The sequence below is a fragment of the Pteropus alecto genome, unplaced genomic scaffold (genome assembly GCF_000325575.1).
Source record: "Pteropus alecto unplaced genomic scaffold, ASM32557v1 scaffold46, whole genome shotgun sequence".
Classification (NCBI taxonomy): Eukaryota; Metazoa; Chordata; class Mammalia; order Chiroptera; family Pteropodidae; genus Pteropus; species Pteropus alecto.
In genome coordinates, this window is record NW_006439231.1 from 2,377,376 (window position 1) to 2,399,312 (window position 21,937).

General features: G+C 30.9%; 1 pseudogene; it reads left to right on the plus strand.

Moving 5' to 3' along the window:
* Positions 1-21,461: 21,461 nt before the first annotated feature.
* Positions 21,462-21,577, plus strand: LOC112483537 (annotated as a pseudogene).
* Positions 21,578-21,937: the final 360 nt, after the last annotated feature.

The following is a 21,937-nucleotide window of genomic DNA, read 5'->3' on the forward strand; positions in this document are numbered from 1 at the left end:
TAAGTTAAAAGTAAGGGTCAAAACAATTTTGACTTGTTTACCAAAGCATTCCATTGGAAAGCTTTCTTGTTTAACTTGTTTACTTGTAATGGCTATTGTTTGGCATTTCCTGAGTACAAAAAGGGTAATATGATCACTTGAATCTTTCCCAGTCATGTTTTTTTTTTGTTATTAGTACTAAAGTGGCTTTTCCAGCCTAATGAAAAGCCAAAGAATGCTGTGTGCACTTACCCACCCAGTTCTTCTCTCATGTAATTTTTATAATATTTTATCATCGGTAATGTAATTAATTTCCTAAAGAGTCCATGAAAGAATATAAAATCATAACCAAATGCTCATTCTTAGTAAAGGTCAGTTAGTGACATTAATCTATTTTCCTATGGGGACAGTAATGTGGCTTAAATATAACATAAGTATTGTTACAAACATATTTATAGAGAAAAATATTTTATCACAAATTTTCCTGGTTTAATAGTTCAAATTGTGTCATCTACAAAGTGTATGCATGGTCTTTTCTGTTTATCATATAAATAACAAGACTATAATAGAATTTTTCAAAAGCAATAAAATTATTAGTTGATATTTATGTTCTGATTATTATATAACTATATTAAGATGACAGCTGATGTTATGGTGAATTAATTCATAACAACCAAACAAAGCAAATGCTTCTGCTTCTTAAGCAATTGATATTTCAGTACTTCATGAAGTAGTAGGAAGGTTAAGATATGTGAATTAGACTAATCCTTAAGAAAATACAGAAAATACAAATATAGAATAAGTCTGTTGTAAATAGTTAAGTAAAATCCTTCAAGCTTAACTAAACTCTGGTAAGAGTCTGAATTCAAATGTCTTAATCTCAATTCAATCTCAAATTCATTGTGTAACCTCTAAGAAGTCATTGAGCTTGCAATTCAGCCCCTTGATATACATAAAATAAGGGTAATAATTCCAGATTATACTATGAAGATGATATATTCTATAAACTAAGTATGCCTAATAACACAAAATGGTAATATATTGACATATTTTTTCATAATAATTCATGATGGTTAGTTTAAATCTAGATAGCTAGTGAAGTATTGCACTTCTTTGTAAAAGCTACATTATAAATGGAAATCATGTCTATATATTTTATTTTATCTAACGTAAGACACCATTATTTTAGATATGATTGGAAAGAATAGAATGCTGCCTGCTAAAATATAACATAATTTCTTACCCCTTCAAATTTATTTTGTTTTATTTGTTTGGGTTTTTTTATCTTTACTTATTAAGGTATTTCTTTTACAATTGCATAGACATTAATTTTTGCCATATGACTTACCATTTTTTTCCCATTTTGCGAACACAATGCATTTTACTTTCAATGTCAAAACATGCTTCTAAATTTTGAAGACTTTAAATTTTTTTCATTATGGAAAATTTTGAATATATACAAAAGTAGAGAGATAAGTATAATGAATCTCAATGTACTTTTCACTCAGCTTCAATAATTATGAAGTCATTTATACTCTCATCACTTCCCCCCTCTTTCACTGGAATACTTTGCCGCGTCCTCTTTCTACCCTACTGCGTGACAAGGTCCGGAGATGGGGACAGAGGCTTCAAGGAATGCATCGTCAAGAACAAGGATGTAGCATGTGTTTAGGGATAATTGGTTTCTTAGGAACGATTCTATTAATAGGGGGAATTTGGGTAGCACAAATTCTTGTAAGTGTAAACGTTGTACAAGTGGATTTCCTCAAAATTAGCTCTGAGGAAAACATAGTAAATTCCCCATGTATGGAATCAGCTCTAGTCACCCTGACATGTCCAGAATGCGTAAACCCTTTATTTGAACAATTATTAAGAGAAATTCCTTTTGATGTGCCTCTTAATGATATTATGAATAAATTATAACAAGCTGAATTACTAGAACCAGCTTATACTCCTGTTCCCACGCAGTTAGTAGAAAAATTAGTAAAGGATAAGAAATTTACTTATAAGCCTGTGCCTACTATGGAAGGGCCTCCTTTTGTGGCCTACTGGATAAGTGGAAAACTCTGGTATCCACCTAAGGGGGCTAATGGTATGAAAAGATTTCATGATCCTCCTTTGCCTTATACAGGAGCTTATAATGAAGATAACATACGTATGGTGAATAAAGATGGAATTCATGTGCCTTATAGTAGTTTAAGTTTTATAGAAAGGCTGGCTAAGTCGGGACCTCCTTGGTGCTTAAAAAGCCAAGGAAACTTTTGAACAGCTATGAGAAAGGTTCAGCTTGAACTTTAGATATAGCATAAATCAAATAGCATTTAAAAGATTTCTTCAGGTAGAAAGAAGAACAATGTCTGCCCACAAGCCAATACTTGCTGTTATGAATACCTCTATCTATCACCTTTACTTAAGTCAAACTGTATCTTATGTAATAGATATGAGAATTTATATCTATTTATATCTAAAAATTTAGATTGTTCCATTAGGTAGTTCTGTTCTAATGATTGAGAGAAGAATGTGCTAGTTAATCATGAATATTAATAATAATATACTCTATAAGATTTTCTGCTTTACCTAAACACAGAAATTTAACTCTCTGCTACCTTAACCACAAGGTATAATCAAATGCCAAAATAGAAAGTATAAAAGTTGTACTCAAATCACAATAAAACGGAACAGTGTCACACCGCCTCTGAGTTGTGTAGTCAACTGTCTCCTGTGCCGACGCCTTGCCCACCTTCGGGGCCCCCTGGATCTGGTCGTGGCTGGACCACGGCAATACTTAAAGTAAATCATATAACTTATTTATAGTTTAATATATATGTATAGTTCATTGTATATCTCTAAAATATATATTTAAGATATTTAAGTCATAATAAAACTATTATTGCAACTAAATTATGGGTACATTTACAATACTATCGAATTCATAGGCTGTGTTGAAAGACCTTTTAAATGTCAATTAAATTTAAAAATTTTTAAATAGAAATGCACAAAACTCAAATGAGGTGAAAATAATAGTTTAAGTAGTTATCTTTAAGCTTATGCACATGGAGACAAAGACATTTATATCATAAATGTTGCTTGCATGAAATGTATTTAAGTTTCATACCAATTCCAAAGATGTTAAAGTAAAAGAATGTTTCTTCAAATGTGAAATGTGATTTAAGTACTATAATTCTTTTCTCTTTCTCATATGATTTATGACATTCTGAGATTATGTAGATAATATTTTTGTAATAAATGAATAAACTATGGAACTTCAAGGATACATTCACTGTTTTAGCAATGTTTAAATAGTACAGTTCCCAATATTTGACATTCAGTATATTCCAGTCAAAGTGCCATACAAAAACAAGTTACCAATATATTTTCACCTCTGGAGTACCCAAACTAACTATTAATTATAGTTCACTGATATTCATAGTTCATATAACATTCATATAGTAATGAATAATTCTTAAGTGTTAAAACCAGTTAGGTGTCTTCAATGCTTGGTACAAATACAAAATTTCAACTATGTTTCAACAAATTCTCTCAGAGCATGCAATTTGTCAGCAATGTTCTTTTGGCAGATATTGTCAATCTGCTGACTCAGCATTTATTCCAATCTCTTCCTAGTATGCATTTCTACACCATAGAGACCTAATGCTAGAAAGCATGTAACTGAATTTACATTTATGTTTGAAGTTTCACCTATCAAATTTATCTGCAAAATATTTGGAAAGGAGCAGAAATAGAATACTGCAAGGTAGAAGCTTGACTAACATCTGCTGCTTTTGCTATTACCTCTGGCCATTGCATCAATGGCAGCATTTGCCTCCTTTCCTTTCTCCCATCCTGCCCAGCAGCTATTTGAGAAGTCTTGGTCCCCTTACTCTAGCTTTAAGGGCATCACAAGGCAGTACAAGCATTTATTTTTCTGTTGCATATTAAAGCAGAGTTCTAGAGCTCTCAATTGTACCATTATTTTTCTATTTTAGCACAAGGCTTCCTGGTATTGGCAGGAGTAACATGCTGCTACAGTGGTAACTTCCTGATTCTATAACTTCCTATAACTTCTAGAGGCAGTCAAAATCTTGGCAGCACAGAACTACACTGTAACTTTGGGTGTTTTCTTAGAAGATCATCTTGTAGTGTGTTTCTTGAATCTACCCATGAATTCAAGTATCCTGTGGCTATAGATCTGTTGGCTGTTTATTATGAGTTTATTTGGATATCTACAGATTAACCACGTTTGTTGAATGTGAGATTAGCTGATATGCATCTTAAACAGGTAGACTTTCCCCTGTTATTCTTTGTGACCTCCTGAATCAAATAAAGTATGAATTAAGGGATAAGAAATGTCTGACTATTGTATGGCATATTAATTATATGGCATACACAAGAATAGAGGACATTTAGATTGTTTACAATTTGACTATTGTGAATAATGCTGCAAACATCATAACATTTTTTAAATAGAAAGTTTTTAGAGAAAAAAGTCTTTGAGTTAGTTAGAATAACTAAATGTTGGAAGCCCACAGAGAAAACAAATTGGAAATATGTATATTAAAACGTATAGTGTTATATTTTCATTAATAAAATAATTCATTGTTTTAAATAGATTTGATACTTTGAATTGCTTTAATTTTACTCAAAACCTTTCTGAACTGTGAAAATATAAAATGGAACATATTTTGTATTAATTTGATTTAAATAATTTGTAATGTTTTGTATTGTGATAATGACGATTTAATTTGCTATGTTAAAATTACATATTTTAATTTTCTTGTTAAAATATATAGCACAAATATTATTAACAGTATAAATTATTGCTAGTATTTTCATGGAAACCCTATTTAACCACTTAAAATTAATACCATATCAAAATATTAATAAATATTTTAAATAATTTAAAACACCCATAAGATTTTCCACTTAAAACATCTATTTCTAGTTTTATTCATTGCTATTCAATTTAAATCTATATACATTCTCAGCTAAAGGTAACTGAGCTCATTATTATGCATGGATTTTTTAAATTACTTTGCCTTCAATCCATATTATTAAAGAGTTACTGTTTCAAAATAGTCTAAATAATCAAAAACTTTAATGATTGACCTGTGGCATCTCACATTTACCTCAGTTTCATAAACTATTCTCTTTTCCCATTTTTCTAATCAATAGAAAAAAATACCATATGTATTTTTTTATGGGTAGAAATTTTTGTTTCTGTTTTTCTTTTTGTTTCCACTTTGTTTCAGTTATTCTTTTAACTTGCATTTTTAAGGGTGGGATTTCTGAGTCAAAAGGTAAGGTTATCTAGGTGGTTATATCTATGAATTTTATATTTAATATTGCCTTTCTGTTTTTTAATGTTTTTGAAAATCAACAACAGTATAAGTGTGTATTAATTTTAAGCACAGCATGCCACAAATTTGGAGTTACCACTTTTTCTGCCTTAATTAAGTGGACAAAGAAATAGACGTAATCATTTCTCTCTTAAAGTATACCTAGTTTCGCCAACTACTCTCTTTTAATATCTATCATTTTCTTAGAAAGAAAATTTTACTGCATTATGCTGGTGTCAGCATTTGCATTTAAATAACATGATAGCATGAGAATAATTTTAATAGAGCGGTATTTTCACTGCATGATTGAAAATGCTTACCCTGTAAATGTAGATTTTCTTTACAGAAAAAAATGTCAGTACAATAAAAAACTAATGAAGTCTGCCAAAATTAAACATTGACTAGACATGCCTGTGAACAAAAACCTGGGCAATTTGAACATATGCTAAATAAATCAGCATATTGGGGAAGAAGGTACACACTGAAATTGTTCCATGATTGCTGGACAATATTTCGCTTCTACGAAAACATGCAGAGAACTAAGAAAGTTAAATAGCTATAATGAGCTAGGAGAAGAGGAAAACGTTGAAATAATTCTTTATAAATGTTTATGAAAATAATTATCCTTCAAACATACGATTATATTTGATCCCATAAAAATCTATAAACATATTAAGAGGACAACAGAATTTTAAGCATTAAGCAGCATGAGGTTTATTAAGAATAGATATGCCATAGAAGCTTAATAGCTTCTTTTGATTCATTGTTAATTACAAAATTAGGGCATGCTGTGAATAGGCTCTATCTTCAATATTTAGACTCTAATAAGTATTTTAGATTACTGTTTTTAAAGTACACTTTAGCATTATAACTTCTAATACATTATTGTTATGCAGCATGTTTGAAGCTAGATATTGTCATTAACCTACTCTACTGAGTAGAGACTAAAATAAAAGTTAAGTAATCTTTTGTGATACTGGTCAGAATGTAGGTAGGACCAAAGCTAACACTTCTAAATCTACTACAGGATTTTTACCACTTTGATTACAGCACATCATCAGTGTAAACCCACTACTCTAATTTTACTTAAATTAAAATAATAGTTTTAAGGCAAAATGAATTAAAATTGATCAATGGAAAATACTGATATCTAAATATAAGTTTATATGTACAGGAATACCAATATATTTTAATATCATAAAATATTAGGGGAGAAATAGAACATAATGAAAGTCTATGTTAATCTCACCATTCAGATAAATTATAAGAAATTAGATAAATTTTAAGTATGACACCAGCAAAAGAGAACATAATGACCTTACAAGCAAGCTAAATCACTTTGTATTTTGTTATTAAAGTTGATATTATGAGTCTTAGTGTCATTCCAATGCACTGAACATCATCATATTAAGTCTGTTTTTGAAGAAAAAAAATTGTTAGTATTACAATCCACATTATTTAGGCTTGATAAATTTTATGCATTGCATTTAAAATGCAAAACAACTTCTGCATCAAATTATTTCACTTTCTTGCTCAAGATGCTCCAGTGGTTCCTTCTATATAACCTACAACAGTTTCAGTATATGATCTCAGCTTATGTCTCTAAATTTATTTTGTGCCACTATCAGCAATGTATAGCTCACTCTACTATTGGCTCACTGCTTTCTTGCTGTTTTTTGAAACAACCAAGTTTACTTCTTCTCCAGAGTATTTTTACACATGGTTCCTTCTTTTTAATGTTTCTTCAGCCATTTGCATGACTCACTGCATCATTTCATTGAAGTCACTGTTAATTTTTCCTTCTAAAAATTCTTCCCTGTGCATCATTTCTATAATAGCATCTTCACTACCTATCACTCTTTATCCCCATTAGCATTTAGTAAGTAACCCATAAATATTTTTTGGATGAGTGTATAAATGAGTTTCAGTTTTTCAGCTATAAAGTGAGTGTTACAATAGGTGATTTCTAGAGTTCCTACTATTCGTACTTCATCATAAAAATAGCTACAATTCACACTGAATGTCTACCACATGCTATACAGTTTCCTACTTAATACTTATAATAAATTTCCAAGTAATTTTTATTATCTCCATTTTATATATGAGCAAACTGAAGTTGAAGGGGTGAAGTACATGGCTCAGCAGCACAATACTAGTAAATAAAAAATGAAATTCAAATTCATGCTTACTAGACTAAAAGCTAATAAACTTTATGCTACTGAGGCTTTTAAAAACTAATTTCAAAATATTCTTATGTGGAAGCTGATGTGTGAAAGGCTACTCTTATAAAACAAAATGGCTCTGACTGTAGCAAAGGAAAGGAGAATCACAATGACATCTCCAAAAATAATTTCTCTCTCCCTTCAAAGCACCTGGGAGTAGTTTGAAGACCAGTAAGCCACCTAATACTGACTCTTAAACATTAATGATGAAATATTGGCAACAATTATTTCCTGTAGGCTTTACCTAGCTCATCTCATGTTTTTCCAAGAATAATCCAGAAATGAATTGTGTCTGGAAACTCATCTACAAAATAAATTTGGGAGAATTTCAAAGAGTACTAAAATAACCCAAGCAGTAAAATGTGTATGTGGATTGGAAACTCAAAACTTAGAAACAAAAAAAATTAAAATAGTATAATTTTCTATATATGATTAAAAACTAATTAAAACTATATATATGAAAAGATAGAGTCAAATATAGCTAAAATGGTGTTGAAAAATAAGACAAGGTAGGAGGATACCATTACTAGTTACAAAACTATAGTAATGTGTATTGTTTTTAATGGACTAGACAAATGAATCAGTGGAACAGAACAGGAAATTCAGAAATAAGTCTGAAGATTTATGGACACTTGGTTCATGGCAAAGGTGGCAGTTCAGAGCAGTGTTTTTTTATTATTATTATTATTATTATTATTATTATTATTATTATTAGTGGTGCCAGATAGAAAGGTATAGAAATAAAAATGACCCTACTTCATCACAATATTCACACAAATGAGTTCCAGATGGACTGCTGATCGGAATGCAAATAGCAAAAATAGTTATACTTCGAGGAGATTATATAGGATAATACCACAATCTGTTGAAAAAATAATTTTTTAAAAGAGCGAAGGTACAAAACATAAATAAAACTCTTGATAAATTATACTACATTAAAATTAAGAATATCCTTTCAGCAAACAACATGGTATGAAAACAAAAAAAAAAGTGTCAACACAAAGAAATAGTGAAGAGTTCTTTAACATATATGTACTTATATTTTAAACATATATAAATACATATTTATTTATTTATGTATTAAAAATACACACACGTATAACCAGACAACCCCTAACAAGATACAAGAATAGGAATAGGAACTTCCAAATAAAGCATATCCAAGTAACCGACAAATATATTAAAAAGTTTAACTTCATAACTAATTTAGGGAAATGTAAATAGTAACACAATAAGATAAACTTCTGCTTCCAGCCACAATGGATTAAATGAGAAGTGATTTGACATTCAATTTGGAAAAAGTAGAAAACTATTCAAAATATATCAGTTAGTGGTATTCAGATAGTACAAAACTGAGGGAAAAAAACGATTATATCAATTCTTCAATTTTTAAGTTTTCTGAATTATATTAATTTTTTATTTATATTCCTAATTCTGGTACAAGGAAGGATAGTTTAAGCAGAGTGATTAGTCTTCTTGACTTGAGGAGATAGAGAGATAGAGATAAGGATTTAGTAAAGAAGAAGTGAATTTCATTGTAGAACAGAATACTAAATTTGTGTGCAGAGAAAAGTCCAAAAAGTTCCATTTATCGACATGCATAGGGTAAAACTTCATGAGGCCACATAGATAAAAAATAAGAAGTTCTAAGCTGGACAAATCTCAGTGCTCCCTCAGGAGTGAGAGATGCTTGGCTAATAAGCTAGAATTGAAAGACCTTGTGGAATATTCAGGTCTGCAGTACAGACCCACAAGATGCCAAACCTTAGGAGTGGGTTACCAGAACTATAGAAAAAGATATTCTAAAACTATCCTTTAAAAGCATAAAAAAATGCCTTGAATTAATCTAGCTGAAGCACATATAATTTAGCTAGTAGACAAAACAAAATCCAACATCCTTAATAGGAATATAATATGCATCTCTTAAGAGTATAAACATAATATGTAGAATCCAATCATGTACAGCTGATTTGGAAAACAGTTTAGTGTTTTCTTACCAAACTAAACATGTTTTTAGAATATGACAAAATGACCACCCTTCTTGGTATTTACCTAAAGGAGTTGAAAATATATGTCCACACAAATCTGCACACAGATATTTACAGCAGCTTTATTAATAATTGCCAAAACTTGGAAGCAATCAAGATGTCATTCAGGAGGTAAATAGATAAATAAACTGTGGTACATCCAGATAATGGAATATTATTCAGTGTTAAAAAGAAAAGAGATATTAAGCCATGAAAAGTCATGAAAGAACCTAAAATTCCTATTATTAAGTGAAAGAGGCCAATCTTAAAAGGCTATACACTGTATAACTCCCACTATATGATGTTCTAGAAAAAAGCATAACTTTGGAGAAAGTAAAAAGATCAGTTGTTTGTAAAGGTTAAGGAAATTGGAGAGAGATAAATAGGTGGAGCACAGAGAATTTTAGGGTAATGAAAATATTCTGTATAATACCATAATGATAGACATGTCATTATATATTTATTCAAACTCATAGAATGTACAACGCCAAGAATGAGCTCTAATAGAAACTATGAACTTTGAGTGATTATAACATGTTAATGTAGGTTCAAATGAACCTACAAATGTAACATGTGTACCAATCTGGTGGGGAATATTAATATTGGGGGAGGCTATGTATTTGTGAGGAAGGGAATATATAAAAAGTCTCTGTACCTACCCTTCAGTTTTGCTGTGAATCAAAAACTGCTCTAAAAAAATAGTCAATTTAAAAAATACAATGTAGAATTTGAACTTCTTTATTTTATTAAATTTCTTTATTAACAAAATTAACTTTTGTTAATAAAAATATATAGATTTTAAATGTACAATTCCATAATACATCATCTGTATATTGCATTATGTGTTCACTACCCAAAATCAAGTCTCCTTTCATCACCAATTATTGTGTCTATGAGTTTTTGTTTGTTTGCTTTGTTTGTCCATGTGTTGTTTTCAGTTTTATATCTCATATATGAGTGAAATCATATGGTTTTTGCCTTTTTCTGACTGACTTATTTTACTTAGCATGATATTCTCAAGATCCATCCATTTGTCACAAATGGTAGGTAGTATTTCATCTTTTCTTATGGCTGAATAGTATTCCAGTGTATTTATGTACCACATTTTCTTTATCCAGTCACCTATTGAAGGACACTTAGGTTGGTTTCATGTCTTGGCCACCATGAATAATGCTGTACTGAACATAGGGGTACACATGTACATATCTTTACAGATAAATGTTTTCAAATTTTGGGGATAGATATCCAGAAGAAACATTGCTGGGACTAGAGAAATTAAAATTTTCACTTGAGGTGATTGATAATTGACTAGACACTGGAAGAGAAAGGGTCACTAAACTTGAAAAATAGTGATAAAAACTATTCAAAATGAAAGACACAGAAATAAAGAGAACAAAACCAGTGAAAAGAGCTTCAATAGCCTTGCGATATAAATTCTAGCACATATATAATTGGAGTAAAAGAAAAAGCAGAGAGGGAGCAGAGAGAGATCATTTAAATATTGAATAAATAATATTTAAAATGTATTAAATTTATGAATAGTGTAAATTCATTGATCTAAGAATCTCAACCAATCTCAAGCAGATAAACACAAAGAGAACTATATCACTGTAAATTTGTAAACTATTGCTCAACATCAGTGATAGAAAGGCTTCAAAGATGCCAGGTGGGAGACAGGTCAGGGGGTTATGTATAGAGAAACAAACAAAAAGAAATAACTGAGTACTTCTTGTCATACACAGAGCAAGAAATAAGGCAGTAGACCAATTTTAAAATGTTAAATTAAGATAAAAACTATCAAACTGAAATCTAAATTCAGCAAAAATAAATTTTTAAAAATGTAAAGGGACATAAGTATTTTTCAGCAAGTAAAATATGAGCTAACTTACTGCCAGCAAACTTTTAGTACAAATAATATTAAAGGCAGCTTTTCATGAAGGAAGAAATTACCAGGTGGATAATTGGATTTACATAGCAAATTAAAGAGCAATGTACTGGAAAACATATGGGTAAATAAAAGACATTTTTCCTTTGTAAAAAATTTCTTAATAGTATTGTGATGTTTATACTATGTGTAGAACAAAAGGTATGACAACAATAGGATGGGAGAGAATAATAGACCGGTTTACTACACATACTCCGATAAATCTGTTAAATTACATTTGAAATTGTTTACAATTATTTGAAGGTAAACAGTGATAATGGAAAGATGCACTTTTTAAACCATAGAGCATCCATTAAAAACATATAAAAAAATATAGCTAAGTAAGCTAATAATGGAGAAATTGAAATGCTAGCAGTAATCAATTCAAAAGAAGGAAAGGGAAAGAAGAAAATAAGAACAACAAAAAAAGATGTGACAAAATAGTGATGTGAACATTTAAACCCAATCAAATAATTACATTAATTAGAAATTATCTAAACACTTCAGTTAAAAGAGAAACCTTAACAGACTGGATTAATAGCAGGATACAACTGAATGTCATTGTAGAAAAGCTTCTTTATAGAACATAAAAAAAGGGAGGTAAAAACATGGAGACAGATATACTATGCAAACAGACACAAAATGGCTGGAATGACTACTTTAGTATCAATATATATAGGTTTCAGAGTACAAGATATTTTTAAAGATGATGAGAAATATTATATTGATAAAGCGGACAGTTTATCAAGGAGAAATACTAATCATCATACGTACCTAATAACAAAGCCAAGAGTAAGATAATTGAAAAGAAAAATAGGCAAATCTACAATTATTGTTGACAATTTCAATACTTCTCTCTGTTAACCATAGAAAAGGAGATAGAAAATTAATGAGATATAGAAGATGTAAATTCAATATAAATAACATTTATAGAGCATACCACCCAGACAAAACATTTTTTCCCAAGTTCAAATGGTGCATTCAACAAAATTGATGATTTATTGCACCAGTAGTTGTCTCAATATATTTAAAATAGCAAAATAGTGCAGAATATCTTCCCTTAATAAATGGAATTAAATTTTAGAACCCATAAATTCATGAAATTTAAAAAAAACACATTTTGAATAACACATGGTTTAAAAATTCAAAAGAGATTGTAGAAAATGTTTTTTAAGTGAAAATTAAAACAACACATCCAAATTTTTAGTTACTATTAAAGCAGTGCTTAGATGGAATACTATAGCTTAAAACATTTATATTAGAAAAGAAAAAAATGAGCTACCAGCTATAATACACACCAACTAGGAAGATTAAAATTAAATTTTTTAAATTGAAAATACTAATTTTGTTAGGTTGTAGAGGGACAGATCATCTAATGCATTGCTTATGGGAAAGTAAAATTGTATGAAAATTTTGAAAAACATTTGATAATTTAAAAATATATACAATTACAATTTGATAAATAATTTTAAAACATATACAATTACCGGGAACTAACAATTCCAATCCTATGCATTTACCCACTCAAAGTAAAATTATGTTCTCTTAAAACGGGGTATAGAAATGTTTATAGTAACTTTATAACAGAGAAGATGAGCAATGAAAGTACTTAGAATATCATATTTAAGAATAAATCAGAGAAAGAGGATGATAAAGAGCAAACTAAGAAAAAATACCCAGAGAATTTCAAATAAAATGGGACAGAAATAGATCACAGAAAGAGAAAATGAACAGTTTCAACAACAGAGTAAGTAGCATTGCTTTGCTAAATAGTACAGTGAGACCAAGTAAGATAAGGCCTAGAGAGTGATCATTGGGGTTTCTTTATAACTAGATGTCATTGATAACCTTGGAAAGGAAAGTTTTATTACACTGATTGGTTCAAAGCAGATTACAGGTTTTGAGGAGTGAATGTTAATAAAAACATATAGAAAGGATGTGTGACTTGGCTGTTGATGGACTGCTGGAGACAAGAGCGTGAAAGATAGAGGATGCTTTTTTATGGCAAGGTTTCTGTTGGGATGAAAAACACTAGTGTTGAAATGGTGTCTTGTTTTAAAGGAATGTTTTCCAGTTACATATTGGAAATGAATAAATACTGAGAAGAAAATAGGGCTTAATTCTAAATCTTACTTTTTCAATTTTGAATATATTTCTTCTACATTTCATACAATGCTTAATCTAATCACATGGAAATACAAATTGTCATGTTGAATTATTTTAATCTGAAAATCTGTCTTATAATATTTATCTCCTTAGATTAGCATTATCATTTGAAATATGTTTTTTGAAATTATAATCAAGTAGTAACAACTTTAGGATCGCATCAAGCCACTGTACCTCTCTTTCCTGAGAGTATGTTACAGTTTTTATATGCACATATATATATATACATATATACACACATATATATATACACATATATATACATGTGTGTGTGTGTGTATCCTGCCAGGAATACACACACACACACACACACACACACACACACACATATGCGTGTATATATATATACACACACACACACGCACACACATATATATGTATATATATATTTATCTCCTCCTTTGTTACTGAACACTTAGACACAAATGAATTTCTAGGAATTTTTTAAAATTATTAAACAAATCAAGAAAATGTCATGATTCATCTGTTTCTGGAATGCAGTTTTAACTTGTCAACAGTAAGACTGACATAGTTAGTTTCATGCTTCTACTAAAACGATGATCTGAATACCAATTGTGGATTTTGACTGCAGATGTTAGAAGCAAACCGTCTCTAACAGATGTATAATCTGATTAAATATGCTATGCAGTGATATTGTCAAAACCTATTAATCACTCTTTCAGGACACATTAGTGTAGGCTTTACTGACAGCTGTGAGGATTGGGACATCTCTGCAATCGCAGGTACCATTGCTCATCCACACCACCCAATGGATCTTAAAAGGAAAAATAACTGCAATAAGCAAGTACGCAGTGTAGTTAAAATTTGTTGGATGCTGTTTTTTCCCATCATTACAGGAAAGAAAAACAAAGTTTTTTCCTCCAATAATGTTTGTGCTACCTACAATTATTTGCTTCTTACCTCTAAATTGCAGGATTGCTTTCCACCATGTTAAGACTAATTCAAAACTGCAGATATAGAGCTGAAACTCCAGCATGCATATATTAAGATGCAGTTCCATGACTGATGATTGTACAATGTGTGTTCACAGATGAATGGTAGCAAAGCCTTTTTCCCCACTGAGAATGCTAACAAGTATTGATTTCTTGGCCACTGACACACACAGGTGCTGCAATTTATTTTGGAAAGACTACTACCTTAATTTTATAATCACCAGCCTCCAGATCTTATTATTGTCCTTGATTCACCCTTACAGTCTGAGATTCCTGGCAAGATTAAGGATCGTTAGTAAAACTAAACAACTGTTTTAAAATATGTAACCCAAATGTTCTCTCATTGAATTATTCTGAGTTCCAGAATTTTTAAACCATAGTCTGTTACAAATAGATAAATCAATTATAATAAAAGTTTACTCTTGGTTTCCAATTCTCTCATACTCTTTAAAGAAATACAATGCAATAGAAATGACTAAAATTTTCAAAGATTGGGCTCCTCAAGTGTCATAAAATGAAGAACTGTGGCAGTGAGTCTCTGATCTAGCTAGAAAAATTAAGGGAAGAAGGACAAAAATGCACTTGAATTTTCAAATCACTCATTAAAGTTTGAATTGACCAGATGTTATTCTTAGTGGATAGAAAGTATTATTATTATTATTAGTAGTAGTAGTAGTAGTAGTAGTAATAGTAGTAGTGGTAGTAGTGGTACTAGTGGTCGTAGTAGCATCCAGTCCTTCCAGGTCTCTCACAGAAAGGAAGCTCTTGCTTTTCATTCTTCTCCCTTACGATATGCTACTGGTCATAGATGCTATTTTGCAAAGCTTCCTGCACCATGACTTGGTTATATTCACTCTCTACCAAAGTATTTTTCTTATTGGGAAATCTACAGAATTAACTTAGATGTAAAAACAGCTCCCTTACCTTGGGAATATGTATCAATAACTGCTGACCAATACTCATTACCTTAATTTTGTTCCCATATACTTCATAGATTTATATGCTTAAAAACCGTTATAGAAGAAATAGAGATTACTTTTTATTTTACTGATGAATTAACTCTTAGAGATCATGACTGCCAATGATTTACTTGCTTAAGAAGAAATTTTGATAAAATATAAACCAATTTTCTGTTGTCAATTCAGCAAGAATATAGAAAGAGTTGTTACTTTGAAGATTTGACTATGAGAACAAATTTATTAATCTTCTACCTTTCCTTAATTCCTGAGTCAAGATAATCAAAATGAGAAATCTTAATCACTAAATAGAAAGATCAAGAATAGCTCTGTTTCCAACATTTCCACAATAATCTCACTTTTGCAAAATTTAACCAATGATAATGTTTAGGCTTTTGATTGCTTGTATTAATCCAGGCATCCTAACAAATTCTTGGATTATTGAATCACTGTTTTAACATAACTTTGTACAACGAATACTGCAAATAACTCTGGAGTAATTAAGTATCAAAATTTTTAGAAAATCAAAAGAATACACCTGATTTTTCTTTACTATTTACTTTGTTTCAAATCCTATCATCAGAAAAAAAAATTACCATAGAATCTGCTTGTATAAAAGAGTTAGAATTGGTTTGAAAAATAATTAATATTATACAAATGTGGGGACTCCAAGAAACTAAATATAGTGCTTATTACAAAATAAAAAGTAAACCCATTAAATAATGTCTGTCTGGAAAGTTCTGTACTTTTCCTCTGCAGTACATCAATCTTCACTACTTCAGGACTTTCTTTTCTTCTAAAAATAGAAGAATGACCTAGTTATAAATATTAAAATAATATTAAGTACAGTAAAATGATTATATTTTGATTGTTCAAGAACTGTAACATTCTTTATAATATCTGGATAAAATTCAATTGGAATGTTTTTAAAAGACTACTTGCACAGGAAAGTGTACAAATCACCTAAACCCAATAGCTGTACATATAGGTGCATATGCTGAAATAATAATTTAACTGGAACTCAGGCCTTCTACCATCACTGACTTTAATTTAGTGTTAAAAGACATATTTAAATCATAAGTGTCAAAACCACTTATTTTCATGGACGAGCTCACTATAACAAAATAAAAAACCTCTTTTTCAGATTTCGTAAGTCAGAAAAATATGATAGAATATTAATGCCAAATTAAATTAAATTGTTATTTTTATCAAGGCGCTGCTTGCACATATTTTAAAATGTCAAATAATTCTACAATGTTTAATTAAAAACATTTGTTCCCAAGTTCCCCACTACTAACTCCTGTTCTCAAAAACTTTTACCTTTAGCTGCATTTGTCTTTCCTTCTGTTCCTAAATTCCTTATTCTCACCATTAATTACAACTATTATTTTCTTTTTTCTTTAGTTTTAGATATTATTTATTAATTTCATGTAACAGAAGCTGAGGATTTGTTATAATTTTTCACAACCAAAAGCATATCCCCATTTATAATTTTATGACTATCCCAGTTATAATTTTCACAACCAAAGCATGTCACCATCCTCACCACAACACAGAGTCAAACCTCCAGTTTCTGAGCATCTCAATGTCACAGTTTTGGGTTACATAAATAGAAGGTGGATATTATCAAACAATGTTGGTGATATTCACCATGTGATGTACTGTTCTCACATTTCCCTTCATGAACAAATTTTGTTTCTTTTGAGTGATTGCCTTTATCTTAATTGCTACCATAGTCATATTAATTTCTCCCACATTCTTACAGAATATTTAAACTCATCAGCTATTTGATCAGTTTCTTTTACACGCTTGCAGATAACCCTCTAACAGCACTTATCCTGCTCCTCTAAATTTAGAGAGCTAGATTTCATCCCGATAGCTCCTCCACCACCATCCTAGAGATTCTCTTTTATTTGCCATATTAAATCTTGTTTCTTGGATACTAAAATTTCAACTTTCTTGCTTTCCTTCCTCATTTAGTGGAGCATATCTTTGAGTAATTCTCAAGAGTGAGTGTATATTAGTTCCTGGTATGATATGCCACACACACACACACACACACACACACACACACACACACATGCGTATTTGTATATATATGTGTATATGTATATATATGTGTGTGTGTGTGTTTATCTGTGATAAAAACTGTGTATGTATATCTATGTATATAAATATATGTGTATATTTATGTTATACTTTCTCATCATTAAAATATTGCTAGATATATATTTAGAAATTGCTAATTATTTTTTATTAAGTTTTGGAGATCTTTTTCTTTTTTCATATTACTTTTCTAGAAATCCAGAGTTATTCATATTCTTGATTTTTCTGGAAGCATTTACAGCATTTTTATTAATTTTTTTCTGAAATTTTATAATATTAGCCTTTGTTTATTTCATTTATTGTTCTGGATCACTTTAATTCTGGGAACACGAGTCCTTGAATTGTGACAACATTTTTTTTTTTTTAGTTTTTTGATAGTTTTTTCTTCTTCATTTTTAAAATGCCAATTAATATGTTGGTCTTTCTGCACTGGCCTTTTAATTAACATTTTTATCATTTTTTACTATTTTTCATTTTTATTTATCTTTTTGTTCAAATTTCTGAGGACATTATTTCTTATAAAACACTTCTATTAAGTTACTTCATTTAATTTGTGCTATAATATTTTTAATTTATAAAGGCAATTACTTTTATTGTCTAAATTTTCTCTTTTTATGCCACTCCGTTGTTTTCAAGAATTCTAAATCATTTAAAAAGCTTTTCTACTTCTTGCATTGTCTTTATTTGCTTTTAGGTAAGTTTTTATGATGTTTTATTGGTCTTTCCTGTTAGAATTTTATACAAATATGTTTCTTTTCTTGGCTGTTCATAAGCTGATAAGTCATTGTATGTTTATGTTTTGGGGAGAAGAGGGGAGGATTGGTGCTTATGTTGGACTTATATAGCACTATTAGTTCTCATCACTTCACTAAGCATGCAAGTATCTCTAGGTCCTTTTACCTTTGCACTAAGAATAATTCCAACTTTAACTGCGTGTGGGATTGGAAATAAGTCCAGCTCTGAACATTTTCTATTATCAGAGGGAGAGTAGTGCTCTCACATTCTGGTCTGAAGACAAATAAATAATGCTGAGAAAACTGGATATCCACATGCAAAATAATGAAGCTAGATATTTACCTTATATCGTATTCAAAAATTAACTGAAAATGAATCAAAGACCTAAACATAAAAGTCAAAAGTAAAAAATTCTTAGAAAAACACATAAAGAAAAGGTTCGTGACATTGGATTTGACATTGATTTCTTGGCTATAACACCGAAAGCACAGGGAATAGAAGAAAAATAGATGAATTTAATTTCATCAGAATATTTTTTTTTTAATATGCATCAGAATGTCACTGTACGAGGTGATGTGGAATTTGCCAGTGCCCTGGTGGCCCAGAGGGGTCCTCAGTTCTTCCCCACTGACACAGTAAAGAATTAAAGATCAGCAAGATTTAGAAAAAAGTAAGATTTATTAAAGTACATTTCAAGGAAGAAGCGAGTCCCACCTCAGAGGGTTATAATCACGCAGAAACAAAAGATATGTTTAAAACACTCTCCAAGGAATGGGCGGATTATAGCGAAGAGTGCTGTGACAGCAGAAGTAGGGAGTTCTGTATTATATTAGAGCAGCGATGGAAGGTTACAAGGGTGGTGATAAATGGCATGTGAGGTCATTTTGACTGATGGTTTGCTGTTATATAATTCTCTGCCTACTGCGCATGTAGTTATCCAGAATTCAATTTGTTATAATTACATTCATGAACTTCCGAGTGGGCGTAGGCCTGATATTGTAACAATGGTATAATGAGGCTAGGTTACAAGGAGGTTAGTGTAGGACTGATTGAACATGCGCTTGCAGCTGGATTAAAGTGGTTGTTATTTTATGGCTTCTAACTCCTTTGTGTTTTAGGATGTAAATATAACTTATAACCATAAAATATATGTTTTGGAGAGGTCTTAAGGGACATCTCTGGGCTGGGACTTTGTTCTTTTGTTCCTCTGTCTCTCGTGTCTACCTAACTACCTAACAAAAGGACACATCCATAGAGTGAAAAGGCAGTCCACAGAATGGGAGAAAATATTTGTAAACCATGTATCTGGTAAGGATTTACACCTAGACTATATAAAGAACTCCTACAACAAAAAACAAAAAACTCAATTTAAAAATGGGCAAAGGATTTGAATAGACGTTTCTCCACAGAAGATATACTAATGACCAATAAGCACACACAAAAAAGTTCGACATCACTAATGTTTAGGAAATGCAAGTCAAAATCACAATGAGTTACCACTTCATACTCATTAGGATGACTATTATCAAGAAAACAAAGTAAATGTTGGTAAAAATGTGGGAAAATTGGAACATTTGTGCATTACTGGTGGGAATATAAAATGATACAGTTGCTGTAGAAAATGGCATGATGATTTTTCAAAAAAATAAACATAGAATTACCATATGACCCAGCAATTCCACTTATAAGTAGTTACACCAAAAAAACAAAGCAGGGACTCAAGCAGAAATTTGTACACAAATGTTTATAGTAGCTTTAGTCACAATAGCCAAAGCATAAAAATAACCCAGTGCCCATTGACAGGTGAATGGATAAAAATAAAATAAAATGTGGAATAAATATACATTTGAATAATATTCAGCCTTAAAAGAATAAAATTTGGATACAAGTCACAATTTGAATGAACCTTGAAAACATCATGTTAAGTGAAACAAGGCAGATGCAAAGGGAAACTATTATTTGATTCTACTTATATGAATTACCTAGGGTAGCAAAATTCATAGAGACAGAAAGTAGAATAGTGATTACTGTAACCACAAATAAACTTCATTTCTTTAAGATATAGCTTTTTCCTCTGATTCAAGCAGGTTTTACCTAGCATTGGGATTCCCTTGCTTTTTCCGCCTTTATCCTTCCATCTTTGTATGACTACATCTTTAATCATTAAGCCTTAGGACATAAGGTTCCCTCCAGTGTCAAATCTTCTAATAAAGCCTCAGATCTGTCGATAATGAGGACAATAAGTTTTGGTTAAACCAAAGATAATATCTTGACTTTAGATGTGTTTCAGCCCCCGGCCCATCAGGTTGGAACAGCCCCACCAACCCTGGGACCAGCAGAGATGACACCATGGCTGATTCCAGAACCAGAGATGATGATCAGTTACCCCAGTCCTGTTCAATCAGTAGCACCCACGACCTCAACTCCCTCAGTTTCCATGGCTAATAATTTTCCCTATATAATCTATCACTCCACGAGACAAGGGGCCAGGTCTTTGAGCAGTAGCTCATCTTTATCTCTGGTACTTGCAACTCTCTAAAATAACCCTTTACTTTCTCTGCTGTAAAACCTATATGTATCTTACTGAACTTAGACACCTGCAGGCAGACAGACCCCTTTGCTCTGATAACATTGCCCCAGGGAATGAGGAGTTATTATTTAATGAATGCACAATTTCAGTTTGAAAAGATAAAAAAGTTCTGGAAATGGATAGTGATGATGTCTGCACTACAACGTAAATGTACTTAATGCCACTGAATTGTACTCTTAAAGATAGTTAAAATGGTAAATTTTATGTTAAATATATTTTACCATAATAAATATGCAAACTATCTCACTATTAATACTATTTAATATCTCACTATTATAACTATTAATATTTCAACTTTAAAGAAAAATATAAACTAATGCGAACAACTTTTATTCCAAACAGATCAATCTTGATAAGTACAAGGCAAATCAAGAGCAGTTAGGACATGGTTCCATGATGTAGCGGTTAGCACATGCTTTACCTGCAGAAGGTCCTGAGATCACGCCCCAGTGGAGCCACAGTCCATGGTCTACAGCCATGCCATCCTGAACAAGCCCGATGTCTGATCTCTGAAGCCAAGCAGGGTTGGGCTTGGTTAGTACTTGGATGGGAGACCACCTAGGAAGACCAGGTGCTGTAAGCATAAATAATTGAAAAAAAAAAATTAAGAGAAATTAGTCATTATTTTTTTTTTCTTTTTTACAAGAAATGATGGAGGTGGGCATAAATATCTATAAGTTTCAGAAATGTGGTTCAGTTTCTAGTATTTTGATATTTTAGCAAAGCGACATATTCTTATTTTTCTTGATTTCACAGCCATAAAAATGAAAAGGTAATAATTATACCAATAGAATTCTCTCTCTACAGAGCTGGGGATTCTTTGAGCAAGGACTGCAAAAGACTGATGGTAAGGCCATTTTGTGAATATTCCATAATATAGAATTAGAGGAGATATGAAATGCTGTAATTATACAGGAATTGTGCTTATAGACAAGAATGAAGC